Below are 16,174 nucleotides of genomic sequence, written 5' to 3'. Positions count from 1 at the left end.
CATCCAGGGCTACCAACACAGAATTACTAGTGCTTTTAATAAGAAAGTTAAGTCTAGGAATTTCAAGGAAGGAGATATGGTGCTCAAAGGCAACCGAGCTCCCATCCATGACCTTAGGGGCAAGTTTCGACCCAATTGGACGGGCCCTTACATTATCAAATCTATCTGGTCGGGAAGGGCGATTGTCCTTATGGACTTAGATGGATTGGAGTTTTCCCAGCCGATCAATATGGACAAGTTGAAGAAGTACTATCCCTGAGAGGCTCGCTAGGCCGAAAATCTAGAAGGATGACCTAGGCAAAAGTTAGAGCATGAAAATTAGAAATAAAGAAGATTGAGCTTACACGGTTGAAAATCCGAAAGGGCGGCCTTGGCAAAAGTTAGAGTGCAAAAAAAGAGAGTTAATACTTGAGTAAATCAGAATCGAACTACGTAAGGCCTGATTCCTGTCTTTGGGATATGTATGAAACTTCATCCTGAAGTTTGGCCATAACTATCTCTAACTCAACTAACCTATTTTTTTATTTGATCGGACCATCTTTCTCCATATTTGTTCACTTGGTTGTGTGATCTTCATGCCAGTTGCAATGTAGAGCAGTGATGGTGAATCCAGTTATGGGCAGTTGCGATCTGTTGATTCGGGGCTGTGCATCTTGAGGACTAATTCCGTGCGTGTCAGGCAGTGATTGTTTTTTAAAATGGTTTTGAAAAGTTTTAATAAAAGTTGATTTTTCTTGAAGTTTTACCTTTTACAACTTAGACCATTTTGGGATCAAAAGGGAAATTTTTAGTTCTCACAACTTTAATTCCATTGATTTCAACACAAATACTTTCTCTAACTCTCTAATTAAATCAAAGTTGTTTTTACATCATAAAACTGGAAAAGAAAAGTAAAAGCAATAAACTAGGGGCATGGATAAGTCAGGTGGTCTTGCGTCCTCTGCTTGTACTTGTGGAAATCTCTACAGCCAAAGTTGGCCCAACCTGTGCCTCATCCTCAAGCCAAGCCAAGCACTTGCCAGAAAGGGCGTAACTGACGTTAACAACATAGGCCAGAAGCACTTTTGTCTTCCAAGCAGTGAGGTACCATGGCAAGTGCAAACCACGAATCGGGAATGGAGCCAGGTATTCTACCCCCTCCTCTGGGAAGATCTGATCATATCCAAACTAGCGTCTGAATCGAAAAAGGAAATAGAACACGCAGTGCATGAGGCCAATCAACTGTATACCCGGTTGTTGGGACATGCTGCAGCTCATCTCAATCAAGTTAAGCCAGGGGCAGTGCCAAACAATGTTAGCTGCAGATCTACTGCACATCTAGTCGCACCACCACCCCTCTAAGGGAAAGTCCACCAAGCTCTGGTGGAAAAAGTAATCTTCGGCTGAATACTCGGGGCAAGGTCCACCACTTTTAGCTTATCCATTAACCATACCTGGAAAGGGATGAAAAATACGAGAGAGTAAAGAATAGAAAGATGTATGTTGATAGAAAAAGTAAACAAAGGGGCTTTGAGAGAAAAATAGAGCGTAAATGCCAAGTGATGTAAGACTCATATATAAGAAAGGGTAGAAAACAGTAGCTGAAGAAGTAGTAGACTCCCTGCAAATTGAGTAGTCTTTCGCTGATGAAAAGCATCTAAACCCACCAGGGTTTCGGCCAGTGCTAAACCAATACAACTCTTGCCCTCTTTCAGGCATTGAGCCACCTCAATCAACCTAATGCTAGCTCCACCGCAACTAGGGGCAAGAAGGAAGTGCGCGACCATACATAAAAAGGGGACATGTTGCTAATAACCTCGCCAAAGGAGATCGCCTCTATTGCCGATGTTAGAGAATCGATAAATCATGCTAGGTATATCTAGCTCCCCATTATGAGCTAAAGATCAAGCTTCATGCAAAGTGAGCCCACATATCCATCCCAAAGCCTGGGCATGTCCAAAACGGTGCTGAGGCATGATCTCCTCATCGCGCTGAGATTCCATCAATGCTTGAAATTCTTCAAGAGTCGGACACATTTCCTATGCGCCAAAGCGAAATACATGTGTAATTGGGTCCCAACATTGAACCGTAGCATGGAGGAAAGGAAAACATAGTGGAGTACGGCTCAACAAAAAAAACGCGTTTATGCCGAAACCTCAAAAATTTACCTTTTCTGTGTCGTCCAAAGTGGTTATCCAATTTTTCAGTGTCTCGGCAAGAAATGTCTCCACTTTTGGAAGAAATGACAGCAACAATGAGGTTCTATCGAAGAAACAGCGAATGAATACCTCTTATAGAGGATAAGGCTGTGTGAGTGGATGCTAACTATCAGCCAGCTGATGAGCCACCACACCTGGCCGGCCGGCCACTTCTTTTGGCCAGCTGTCCCCTTTAGTGGCCAGTCATCCTCTTTTGTGGACCTGGCAGTTCGGCGGTTTGGTGTTGTTCCGGTCATTGTGCTTTGAGGTCTTGTTTTGAGTCTTTTTTCTTTAGCAAGTGTAAATAACTGTGTTTAGGTTGTTTTTACTTTGTTTTCTATTTATCGAGTTGTGTTCTGTATTTTGATTATTGGTCGGCTCATTATCCGGTTAAGAACATTATTCCAATACAAGTGTTTTCAGTTTCAAATACCATTCCATTTTCATTCTATGCAAGTGTGGTGCTCATGATGCAAAACAAAGCTCTTTTTTATAAAATGGCAGGGATTTACCTCAAATATGTTTTTTTAAAAAAGAGAATACAAGTGTTTCAAAAAGCAAAAGTAAAAACCTATCTGAAGCTATATATATGCTAAGCTACCAAAACAAAAGAAAACAAGTAAAGAGTGCAAAAATCTGCGCAGGTCGCATCAAGCTCAAGAGGCCCTCTTTGTCATCTTCCTCGGAAAGGACTCAGGGGCACTGTCTCTATCAGCGTTGCTATCGTTAGAAGAGTACGACTCCGAACCAGAGCTAGCATCACCATCTCCACTCCCTGAGTCAGAGCCAGTCTCGACACCCTCCTCACTCCCTGGCCTCGATCTAACATCATCATCCTCACTCTCTGGCGACTCAGAGCGTCGGCTCACTGCCTCCTTGGTGCCACTGGTCTCAGCGTCATCTCCACTAAAAGTTGGCTCCGAGAAAGAGGAGGTCTCCTCTGTCTCGGACTCGTTGTTCAGATCCCGAACACCCCTGCCTCGGCCTTGATCATGACGTTCATCTCAGCCGTGTGTTGGGGCCTGTCTACCTCTCCTCCCCATAACTGGAGGAGGTGTTGCCGATGCCATCGGTATAGGGGGAACTTGAAAACAAGCATCAGAGTATCAGATATGATGTGAGTATGTTGTAGAATGCATGATGCGATATCAGTGTGATGCAGAAAGCAGATTCAACATAAGTGCAGTGTGTTAGTGTAGGGTGTGGCAGTGTCAAAATGCATGTCAGTCTACAATATGAGTATCGCATATCAGTGGGAGTATGGCGTGTTGGTGCTATGTAAGAAATGAAATGCATGAGAAGAAGAGAGAATACCCGGATATCGTGGAGAGCCAGCGATATCTCTCTTCTCTACACCATGTGGACTAGAGAGGCAACCAGCTGAAGGAGACCATTTGTATACTCCGCAAATGCCTGTAAGTGAAGTTGAATAATCAGTATCCCAAAAAGAGAAATACATGATGCAAATGGTAAAGTACGGTTCATACCTGCGGTGTGCCTGGGGATCTGACATACCTATGCTCCGCCGTTGGTGGCTCTATTGGGATCTGATAGGTCGTCCCGCTTGGTCGTCCACGGAGAATCATGGTAAGAATCGCCGGCCAACTAGATACATGCACAGTAGGAGGGGCTCCTCCAACATGAGCCTTGGCCTCATGAACAACCTCTCTAGCCAAGGGGGCACCTGTTGCGTTGTCTGCGCGAACTCTGGTCAGTGGTGGCATAAGATGAGTACGGATGAAGGTCGTGTAATCTCTGTCCCCTCTGAAGAAATCAATATCCATCCCTTCCATGAACTGAACTATAGCCTCAACTGGGAGGCTATCCGCTGTCCTAATAGATGCTGGAGGCGGAGCGGGAGCAATTGGAGCAGGCAGGCCTAGAGTTTGACGTACGAACCGCTCACCTAGAAGCCAAGTTCGGCAGAATGGGCCCTCCAGCAAGATTCGGTATCGGGAGATAGCCCAAGACCCAGCGTACTAATCCCCATACTCCAGCCAGCATCATCCCCCACGGTTGCCATGTGATCTGCAAATGGAGAATTTACAAGTTATTAGTTGCTATCAGTTGTCAGAGTATGGGTCAGAATAGTAGTAATGGAAATAAAGCAAAAACAACTGTGAGTTTCGGATTACCTTGCGAGCCACCACCGTGTCGAAACATCAAGCGAATGTCTTATTGCCGTGGCTCCTACGACGACACCTACCATCATACAGTCGCAAGGCACGACTAGTGCTACCTCCTCTAATGGCACTAGGGTGAGGGTCGGGAAATTGGTGTAAACCTAGAGCTGCAGAAAGAGATCAGTTGTGAATCAGAGTATGAACAGAAGTTAAACAGAAAGTGCAAAGCAGAAAGCACAACGCATGGACAAATATAAAGATAGAAAATGAAAAAGCAAAGTATAAGAAGTAAATAGAAATTGAAAGTATAATGCATACCTCTCAAGCTCTCCAATAGCCTCCAAACTTGTTCCCCTTCATGCGGGAACTGGAGTTCATGTATCCATAGAGGGTGGCAAGGCTAGCGCCATCCTAGTCGTAGAAACACACCCGAGGCAATGTCATGAGGGCACTTAACAGATATAGTCTTACGGTATTCCAGCTATTCACAAACAAGACGGTAACGAGAAGATAGATCAGAAAGCACCCCCTCTTGTGTCTTTGGCTAGCTCCTGTGGAAGCGCTCGTAAAACTAGCTGTAGTGGACCATGGCTGGCCTGTCCAATGGGGGCGTGTCCCGAGCAAATACATCCATGCTACCTTCTATTGGCCCATGTTTATATCAAAAGGGATCGAATCATCCCCTACTCTCAAGCCGGTGATCATGGAAAAATCGTAGGGGGTCATCATTATCTCCCCGGTGAAAGAGAAGTGGAAGGAGTTGGTTGTGTCCCACCACCTCTCCACCAACGCTCCGAGTAAGGCCCGGCTTGCCAAGTGTCATTAGAGCCCGATGCAGAATAGGCCAAAGCTCACCTCGTCGACTAGTTCGTGAACCCGGGCATGAAGCTCCTGATAACAGTCTCTCGCTGTTACCGTCTCGTATCCTCTCCAGGAGCGGGAGTCACCCTATGGTAGGACAAGAAAGCATCAGTCGTGTAATAGAGTCAGTGATGGACGTCAGCGATAAAATGAAGTAATGAAAGGCAGAATGAAATGACAAAATAAAGTGCTTGAGAGCAAAGTTTGTACCTCAGTAGCGTCTTGAGAAAGGTGGGAGGTCTGCTCCGTCAACAAAATATCCTCAGACACGTCATCAAAATCCTCGAGGCACAGTATACCTCCGGATGCCATCGCGTGCGTGTGTGGGTGATAATTGGCCGGGTTAAATGGCCTCAACCTAAATGGTAATAGCTCTGGCTCAGGCTCTGGAGGAAAGACCTCATTTGCCGCAAACTCAGCAGCTATGTCTTCTGCCGCCCCGCTGGCCTCAGTAACTACCGGCTTCTCGACCTTAGCAGTAGATGAAAGTACAGGTACCTCAGGAGGGGCACCGTCATGTGGGATCTCATCCGCCATGTGGATAGCTGAAAAGGCGGTAAAAGATGGAGAAAATGAGAAAAAAGGCAGAAAACCTAAAAAATCAAACCCTAGGAGAGAGAAAAAGAGAAAAAAAGTCAAAACCCAGGAAAAAGTACGAAACCCAAGAAAAACACAAGGGAAATGAGCCCAAAGTGATGAAAAACCTCAAAACTCAATGAAAACAAAATCCAATCGGTCAAAACATAGAGGACCAAAGGTGTTTTACAAAAACGTTTGCGTGGGCCGTTGGAAAACGTGTATGAAGCACAAATCTAGAGAGAGGAAATACCTACAGTGAGAGAGGGAGTGTTTTCGGAGGTGTGGGAGTGAGGAAATGAAGTTTGGTTGTGTATTAAATAGGACTCGAGCCGAAATGTCCAAAGCACCCCCAAAATAGCCACGGGTGGTTGGCCGTCCACCTTTGTGGCCGGTCATCCTCCATTTGTGGCCAACCGGCCCCTTTTGTTATCCCGAGTTGGTTTTTGTTGCTTTCTTGTACAAGCAGTGTATGAATGACCTTGTTTTGTGTCTGGGAAGAAGGATTGAGGTATTTGAAGTTGGTGTGGATTCCGAGGATCCCGAGGTTGTGTTCCGGTTGCACTGTTCCAGTTCTTGTTGCTTTTAATGCATGAATGCGTCTTGATTTCAAATATGAGCAATTTGTATCCTTTTGAGCATTTTGAAAAGCCTTCGAGTGATAAGTTGGAGATCGCTGCAAGATGTCTTCAAACATCGCTTTTGTCTGTCTTTTTGATTTGCATGTCGTTTGCATAGAACATGTGTTGCATCTTATCTTGTATAGAACATGCATTACATCTTATTTTGACATCTATTTTGTTACTTGGAACTTGCATTAATTATTTCATGTGTCTATTAATTATTTTTGTTATCTATTTTATTGCATGGAGCATGTATCATCATTGTATTCACATTAATTATATCGCATTGTGTCGCATTCGTGTGCGTCGTGCTTTTCAGTTCTTGTATTCACCCTTATCACATGGGTATGATTTGGGTTTTCTCCCCTTAACCTTGTTATGCGGTAGTGTGGCAAGGTTTGTTCTTGCACCTTGCTGCGTGGTAGTGTGGCTTGGTTTGTTTTTCTGCTCTCTACGTGAAAGTGTAGTTAGGATCACCTTGCTACGTGGTAGTGTAGCTTGGTTTGTTTTTGTCCTCTCTATGCAAAAGTGTAGTTAGGATCACCTTGCTATGTGGTAGTGTAGCTTGGTTTGTTCTTGCACTTTGCTACGTGGTAGTGTGGCTTGGTTTGTTTTTGTTCTCTCTACGCAGAAATGTAGTTAGGATCACCTTGCTACGTGGTAGTGTAACTTGGTTTGTTTTTGCACCTTGCTACACGGTAGTGTGGCTTGGTTTGTTTTTGTCCTCTCTACGTAGAAGTGTAGTTAGGATCACTTTTCTCTACGATAGTATGGCTTGGTTTGTTCTTGCACCTTGCTACGTGGTAGTGTGGCTTGGTTTGTTTTTGTCCTCTCTACGCGGAAGTGTAGTTAGGATCACCTCTCTATGCGGTAGTGTAGTTTGGTCATTTTTATATCATCTCTATGTGGAAGTGTAGTTAGGATCACCTCACTGTGCAGTAGTGTAGCTTGATTATTTTGTTCCTCATTACGCGGAAGTATAGCTTGGTTCGTTCTTATACCTCTCAACACGGTAGTGTAGTTTGGTTTGTTTCTTGTCCTCTCTTCATGGAAGTGTAGTTAGGATCATCTCTCTACGTGGTAGTGTAGTTTGGTTGTTTTTGTGTCCTCTCTACGCGGAAGTGTAGTTAGAATCATCTCGCTGTGTGGTAGTGTAGTGTGGATTGTTTCTTGTGCATTGGAGCATAGTTAAGATTTTTTTTTTTTTTTTTATTTATTGACTTCAATTGTTGCATTGCATTGAATCTCGTTTTTGGGCGGTATGCTCGTTTGCATTCTTTATTGTTGTATCGCATCATTTAGCATTTCGTATTATTCCCCTGAACTACGCTAGTTTGATTCCTTGCAAAGGGATACGTAGGCAACTTTCGAGTTCAACCAATTTCTTTTATGTCTTGATTGTTTGCCCAAGTCTTACGGCCTTGTCAAAATGGTCATCTATGGGCTTTGACATTCACTCACGTCATTTCAAGACTTCAAGCTTTGTCAAAGAGGGGCAACTGTAGACACCCCATTTTTGACCACCCTTAAGACTTGGGCGCCTTCGATTGATCACTCAATGATGAATGTATACGTTGGACAAATGTTTGATTTCCTCAGCAGGAAGCCTCAGTTTTGACTCTTAGAAGCCTATAAACCTTGCACCACTTTTGGACCAAAATAGTGTTTTTCCAAGCCTAACCACTCAGAGACCTGCAGGCTAACTACTGGTCGGTAGGCCATAAAATTAGTGTACGACCGTCCCCTTTAGTGGCTGGCTGGCCAGTAATGCTGGCAGAACAAATATTTTCTTGCCAGTTGTCTATAGCCCGACTTTTCGCGCTCCTTTTGGAAGGCAAATAGCCCTACAGTTCGGACTCCACTTGTGATTCTGAATCTGATTTCACAAAATGTAATGTGAAACTGTGAAAACTCAAAAGAGTCCAAATCTAATAATTCTTTTTGGAAAATCGATGTTTGAATCAAATGCCAAAAAGGGACTACTTTGCCAGATTACAAAGTTGTCACCTAAATATTTTTGGAAAATTTAGGAAACCCGAGACTCCTGCCAAAGGCCATTAGTCCGTCATCACCAAAGTGTCTTGGCTCGGGAACTTAGGTACGAGAAGGGAAGGTCATGAATTGAGCACCCCACTCGCCCGATCAAAGATCGGCCTCTACTAATCATGATGTGTTTCTTATTTACATTATATGCTCTTGTTCTAATTTATTAACTATTCTTTACTATGTGACACTCATACAAATAGACTAGTTTGCAAGAATTGGAACATTTGACCTCATGTTTTGCTTTGAAATTGTTTTGTGAATTTGCCACTTGAAAAAGTGGGCTAAAATGGACATTTAATGAAATCATCCCAGTTCAAGCATCTAGCCTTATGGTATTCATGCTTTGGACATGTAAACACAAACACTCGATGCAAGATGCTAAAATGTAAAATTACTCACCTAGTACTCAAAGCCAAAAATGTGAAAGAGTTAGAAAAAATATGCATGCTCCTAACTTAATGCAATATGACTAATGCAACACACACATTATATATTTTAATAGGCTCGGCTATGAGCATGCCATATGATTCCATTCAAGACATGCGATAAAGCACGTATTCAAAATAATAAATTTGGACATTGATATTGGGTTAGCATGATGAGCCGAACTTTGGATGCATGCAAGACAATGGATGTAAAGCATAAAAATGCTAATTTGAAAAATAATGTTCTATACTAACCATCATAAGCAAGTAAATAAAAGGGAGAAAGACGTGGGGTTGGAAAACATACAACTTATTACACATTTGCCCTCGTGCAAGAGGGTGCAAATCAAAGTCCGAAAGTCCGAATTAGACTAATTATTACAAAGCTGAATGAATGGAATAGGCTAAGCTTATTAACTAGCTAATTAGGCTATCTATGCTATTACAACGGATAACCAAGATTATTACAACAAGGATAACCGAGATAAATAAACTAACTCTCTAAGTTAAGTAACTACAACAATTATAAAAAGGACAATAATAATTACAACATGTTAATGATGAGATTAATTACAGTAAATAATATTAAATTAATTAATTACAATAATCATAATACAAACGAGGATGCGCAAAAATTGCATGCATGCACATGCACGGTGCTCAAGAACAGCTCTGTCTGCCCCAAGCTTGCCCTGTTTCACCTCAGCCATTTTCCTCTGTTTTCTGCAAAAATACACTACTGACCAAACTTTGAGGGTCGGCCGGCCCTCAATGAAGCCCGACCGGGTATAGAGAAGGCCGGCCATGCCTCAGTTTTGTACAAAACTCTGTTTTTGTGTTCTGAAGTGAAAACAGTGCAGACAAAGTTGTTCAAGCTCTGTTTGTCCCTTTTTCCCTTCTCTGTCATGGGAAAGCCTTGAGAAAAAGTTAGAATTTCTTCGAAAGCCATCAATGAGCAAATTGATTTCTTGATGATTTTGGATACAATTCTGGACAAAAATCAATGAAATGCAATGGATATGACCACCCCTCCCTTTTATCATGGAATGAACTTAAAGAGGGTGGTAGAGACGCTTCAAGAATCATCAAAACGCCATGAATTAGTGCATGATCGTTCTTGACTCGATTAACTTGGCATAACGTCTGGCCAAGCCTAAGCAAGATGACTCATTTTCTTTATGTACATTGATCCAATTTTAAACCAATTTGTTTAGTCATTGCCATTCATTAGTCCATCTGTCCATGGTGATGTTAAAGTCCGCTAAATAAGAAGTAACGTCAAACAAGAGGTTCTTCTAAAACATGAGAGAGAGACTATACAATTGACAATGAATCTTCGAAAAGATTAAGCCATTAAGTAGAAGTCTCTCTTACATGTTTTGAGCAACCTCAATCGTTTGAAATCATTCTCAAGAATGAAAGAGATAGATGGTTAGATGATTTGTTAGAGTGAGACTCTTAACATGAAAAGTAAGTAAAGGAAAGTTTGGAACAACATGCAACAAGTTATGTATGCCAATTCATGAGACAACAAAGGAACTAACGAAAGCTTGAACCAATTTAAAAGGCTAGGAAAGCCCTAAAACAGCCCTTAATAAACGAAAAATAGAGGCTTAAAGCTCACAAAAAAAAAAAGGTTTAAAGCCCACAAAAGGAGCCTAAAAGAAGCTAATCAACAAAAGAGGAAACAAGGCTAGTAAACAAGAACAAGGAGGGGTGGCTAACCCCTCCATTTTTGAAGCCCCAAAAACATGATTTTAGCCCTTTTTTAACTCTGAAAATTAGTGTAGAGAACAAAGGAAAAGAGTGGAAAAGTAAGGGTTTGAGCTATGGGTAAAGATGTAGAAAAAGCAAACTCTCTCTACTCTTTTGGTAGCTCTCCAAACCCAAACTTAAACACTTAAAATAGGATCAAAACAACACAAAATGATAAGATCTAGATAGTAAATGAAAGAGTTGAAAGCAAGAGGGAAGAATAAGCTTATACCTCTCAAAGAAGTTAGCTCTTGCTTGTGATCCAAACTAAGTATCAACACACCATTAAGCTTGAATTAGGCTTCTCAAAGATCAACCATGGCTCTAAGATGGTAAGACAGGGTTGTGTATGGTGTATGGAGATGACGCAAGGGAGGTAGGTTAACTCAAAAGTTGCTTGCCATGGAAGAAGGAGGAAGGGGGAGCTCTCAAGGTGTATATAAGCTTTCTAGAATTTTTTTCCAACCTCCAAAATAGAGGTTGGACCTCGTTTTTATAGAATTTGAGCTCAAAAGGTGATAAATATCTTCAAAAATGGACAACTGGCGGGCTCCTGCCTAGTACAGTGTTTCTCGCCACCAAGGCCCGGCTGGCCATTCATAGCCACAACCGGCCTTCAATGAGGCATAGCCGGGCATACATGCCCTTCCCAATTTTTGTGGTTCAAACTCAGCTCAGGGTGGCAAAATGTTCAAAAATGAGACTCAGAGATTCAAATAAGGTAAATGTTGACGATTTGAGGTTATTTCGAGATGCTGATTGAATCTGAATCACTGTAAATTCAAAGCACACAATTCAACATTCATCATCGAGTGTATCGAACCAAGTGCCTAAGTCTTGCGGGCGGCCAAAATGGGGTGTCTACACTATCTCCATAGGTGCATGCATTGCACAAACTATCTCTATACTAATATTCAGAGATAGTAACATATTTTTCTATATATACTTGACCGACCCTCTTGAAATTAGGTTAGGAAAATTTTGGTGAAGCAAATTCTTGGAAAATATTTTTCTCTCTCTACCTTGCAACCTATATACACCTTACCAAGACTCCCTAAACCAAATTTTGAGGACTCTTTGCTGAGGTGATTGAGCTTGAATTTCAGCTCTTGAGGATGGGAAATTGTTGGTTTATAACTCAAACGATTACTTCTCTTCAAGAGGTACAATTCCTAACTTTTTTACACTACTTATTTCCTATCTTTTCCTAGTATTTTTGGACTATTTTGCAACTATTTTTATGGTCTGAATCCTATGGTTTAAGGCTATTAAAGGTAGAGGGATTAATCACCCTTCTTTAAACCTTGTCTCCTAAGTATTTACATTTGTGTTTCCCATCTCTTCCTCAACTTTTTTTTTAACTTTTTACCACTGATTTTCAGAGATTTTCAGAGGCTAAAAAATGTAGTTTTAAGGTCCCAAAAATGGAGGGGTTAGCCACCCCTCCTTATGCTTTTTTACTAGCTCAATTTCTTCTTTGTTTTAGCTAATTTTTCAAGCTTTTCCATGTAATTTCTAGTATTGCTTTGAGTAATTTTAGGATTGTTTTAAGTTGTTTATTTCATTTTTGCTTTGCATAGCATGCTTGTGGTGTAGTTGTCCTCATAGGTTTGGTGTTTTAGGCCTTAGCCACCAACCTATTTGAGTTGATAGCATTTATTTCATGTTTTTCATACTTGTGTTCACATATAATCATCTCTGCAATCTCCCTCCTTTTTGCTTTTTATTCCTTTGAGAATTGTTTAAACTGAGTGTTGTTTAAGCTTGAGAAAGGGACCATACAATGCTAAATGGTTTAATCTCTTTGGAGGTTCATTACCAAGACATTACCTCTTTCTCATGCCCAAAACAACTTTTTGTTTGACACTGTTCTCCATTTAGTGGACTTAACTTTCATTTTTAGACTAAAATGACTAGGTAATTAAAAGGGTTCATCGGACGTTAATGGAACCCATTGAGTCTTAGGCCATTTCATACTTGTTAGTGATGATAATGGTTCGAGAATCAATGTCAACCACTTTCCTTGATCAATTCCATAATAGGGAGGAGGTTTTGTCGGTCTTTTATTTGCCCTAAATGAGCTTTTGTCCAATCGAGTCATGAATCATCATGCAATAATCTTGCGACCATTGATGATTAATGAATCGATTCTACCCCTTCTTTGATCAATTTCATGATAAGGAGAGGTAGAGAGGATAAACATCCCTTGGAAACACCCTGTTTCTGCTTTGTTCATTTTCTATTGTAGCAGGGCAGTACCAACAATAGTGGCCGGCCGGCCACCATTTGAATCCAACCAACCACTTTTACTGGCCGGCCGGCTACCTCTTTTCAGCATGGTAGTGTCATTTTCTTGCAAAACAGAGCAGTAGCTGAGGCAAAACCAGAAGTATTTTCCGCAGACAAAACAGTTCTGGCAGCAAAACGAAGCCGTTTCTAGGAGGATGTTCTCATTGGCACGTGTAATTCCTTAACCCCCACTCGAGTTCAATTAGTTTACATAGCTCTTAGTTAATTAGTTAATTAATTAGTGAGTTAATTCCCTTGAATTTGTAATAACTTGTTAATTAATCTCATGTTGTACTTAATTAATTAGCTTCATTCAAACTTATAATAATTAGCTAGTGTAGTTAATTAATTTCATTTGGTTTGTACTAATTAGTTAATTAGGAGCTAAGTAGGACATTCATTCGGACCCTCTTGTATGAGGGCAAAATTTTAATATTGTGTATGTCTTCCAACCCTCATTCCTTTCTCCCTTTTATTTACTCGCTTATGATGGATAACATAGATTATCATATTTTAATTAGCATTTTTCATGATTTGCATCCATTTGTCCTGAATACATAAGGTTCGGTTCATCATTCTAACGGCATTGTCATTTATTACTTCCTTGAATACGTGCTTCATCGCATGCTATCAAAGTGATTCACATGACATATTAGATAACCGGACCTATTAGCTGCATTTTTGTATCTGTTACATTAGTCATCTTGCATCGTTAGGATCATGCATTTTTTTTTCTATCTTTTTTGTTTCTTTTTGGTTTGCCTGGGAGTACGAGGTGAGCACTTATTGCTTTAGCATATCGCATGTGTGTGATTGTTGTCATATCAAGCATGTTTTCCACGAGGCTAAGTGCTTAAATGATATACCTATTTTGAATACTTGTGGATGAAGGCTAATTGTCTAAGTTGGGATGATTTGTTTAAATGTGCATATGAGATCACCTTTTCAAGTGGTACATAGTCAAAATAATTTTCAAACAAAAATGGAAATAAAGTGTTCCAACTTTTGCAAATTGGTCTATACTTGTATGCGTCACATAGTAATATAGCCTAAATAATCGAAACAAGAGCATATAATGTAAATAAGAGTCACATCATGATTAGTAGAAGCCGATCTTTGATTGAGCGAGTGGAGTGCTCAATTCATAACCTTCCCCTCTCGTACTTAAGTTCTCGATCTGAGACACTTTGTTGATGACGGACATGTGGCCTTGGGCACGAGTCACGGGTTCCTAAATTTCTCAAAAATATTTAGGTGGCGGCTCTGAAATCTGGCAAAGCAGTCCATTTTTGGCATTTTTGATTCAAAATCGATTTTTCAAAAGATTTGCCGAATTTGGACTCATTTGTGTTTATCTATTTCACATTGTACTTGTGAAATCAGATTCAGAACTGCGGGAGTCCAAACTGTAAGGCTATCGTATCCGAAAAAGCACGAAAAGCATGCTACACCATTAAATAAATCTAGTGGCCGATACTCCTTATTTGTTTGAAATGTTGTGTCGAATGATACGACATCACCAAAAAGTTCATAATCTATAATCATCTCATGGTCAGCCCAAAAAATATTAGTAATCATATCATCGACATCCAATTGAATCGCGTACTAAAAACATGGATTTTCAACTGCTTGTTGGTGAAAATATCTTAATAAACTCTCAACTTCCCCGTATTGCAAATTTCGTTGTCTTCTTCCACGAAAGTAGCTTTTTTGGTCCTCTCTCGTGAATCCCAAATTTTCTTTTACCCCTGCTAAGGCACTAATGAGATCATGTGATACTTTAAGAGAGATACCAGTGTCATCAGCTATATCAATATTCAAAGCCTGAACCTGACATAACTTTCTTTGAGATGGTATCAAATGTGTGCACTGAGGAAGCTGCAAAGAATGGTTATGGTTGTCATCAAACTTTTTCACTATCCACTTTGACAAGTCTCGATCCAAAGATACATACATAAATGCATTGCAATTTGTTCTTGTCTCATGTTTAGGATGGTTTACAATCATGTACCGTTTATCTTTTTCTTTTTCTCCCTCCTTACAACAAACAAACGTCTTGTTAATCATAGCATCATTTTTTCTACTTTTGCTATGGTAATATCTTCTAATGCCAAACCCCATAATCCTTCCTTATTCATTATAGAATTGATATGCAACTTCCTTTGAATGAAATTCCATGCCAAGACATGGTGTTTTATCTTTGGTCAACTCCCTCATATCTTTGCTATAACCCTCATGTCCACCATTCTCCATTTCAACACCAACAAATCTAAAAAATTGAGAACAAGTATGAAAGTAAGGTAAGATTTTTTGAGATTGTCATGACATAAATTTTATATAGATGTCACTACAAAAAAAATTTTTTAAAAAAATAAAATATTAGTCATTGTTTATAGTTTTTATTATTTTTTATTCTACTTATCTAATAAGATGCTGTAGATGTCCCTGAACGCCCCGGGAGGGAAATCCCGATCTGTTTATTCTACTTGTCACGGTTCTTAATCTGAACCAAAGAGTCCAAATTCGGCAAATCGTTTTGGAAAACAGATTTATGTAAAGAAGTGTCAAACATGAACTGCTTTGCCAGATACAGAGTCGCCACCTAAATATTTTATTTTGGGGGAATTTAGGAAACCCTGACTCGTTTGCCTAAGGCCACGTGTCCGTCATCACCATAGTTGCCTCGGCTCGGGAACTTGGGTACGATTAGGGAAGGTCAGCTATGAGCACCCCCTCTCGCCCGATCCGAAGATCGGCCTCTACTAACCATGATCTCTTGTTTTGAAAACATTATGCGTTCTTATTCCGATTATTAGCCTAGATTTACTATGTGATGTGCACAGCACAAAAGTATAGACTGGATCACCTGAATTGGAACAAAACATTTCATGTTTGTTTTGAAAACGGTCTGCTACTCGTAAGTAGGCTAAAATGCAGATTTTGCCACCTTCAAGTGGGCTTAGAAAACATGGTTTTGCCACTATCTAGTGGGCTTAAAACTCACAGTTTTAATGCATTATTCAGGTAATTCAACCTCCATCCATAAGCATCCAAGCAGTTATATCATATAAGCAAATAGCCTCATGGTAAGCATGCTGTCATGGCAACACTCACACGCATGCAAGGATGCTAAAGCGAAAAGACTTACAGAGTACTCCAAGCCAAAACAAAAGCTATGTTAGAAATCCATGCATGGTCCTAATTATACCGAAATGCCTAATGTAACACATGCAGGAATGCAACTACAATAGACTCGGCTATTCTAAAATGACATGTGAAATGCTGCAGCTAACACGTAT

Source organism: Camellia sinensis, chromosome 2 (genome assembly GCF_055761805.1).
Source record: "Camellia sinensis isolate YWXY chromosome 2, ASM5576180v1, whole genome shotgun sequence".
Classification (NCBI taxonomy): Eukaryota; Viridiplantae; Streptophyta; class Magnoliopsida; order Ericales; family Theaceae; genus Camellia; species Camellia sinensis.
This window is presented reverse-complemented; position numbering follows the sequence as displayed.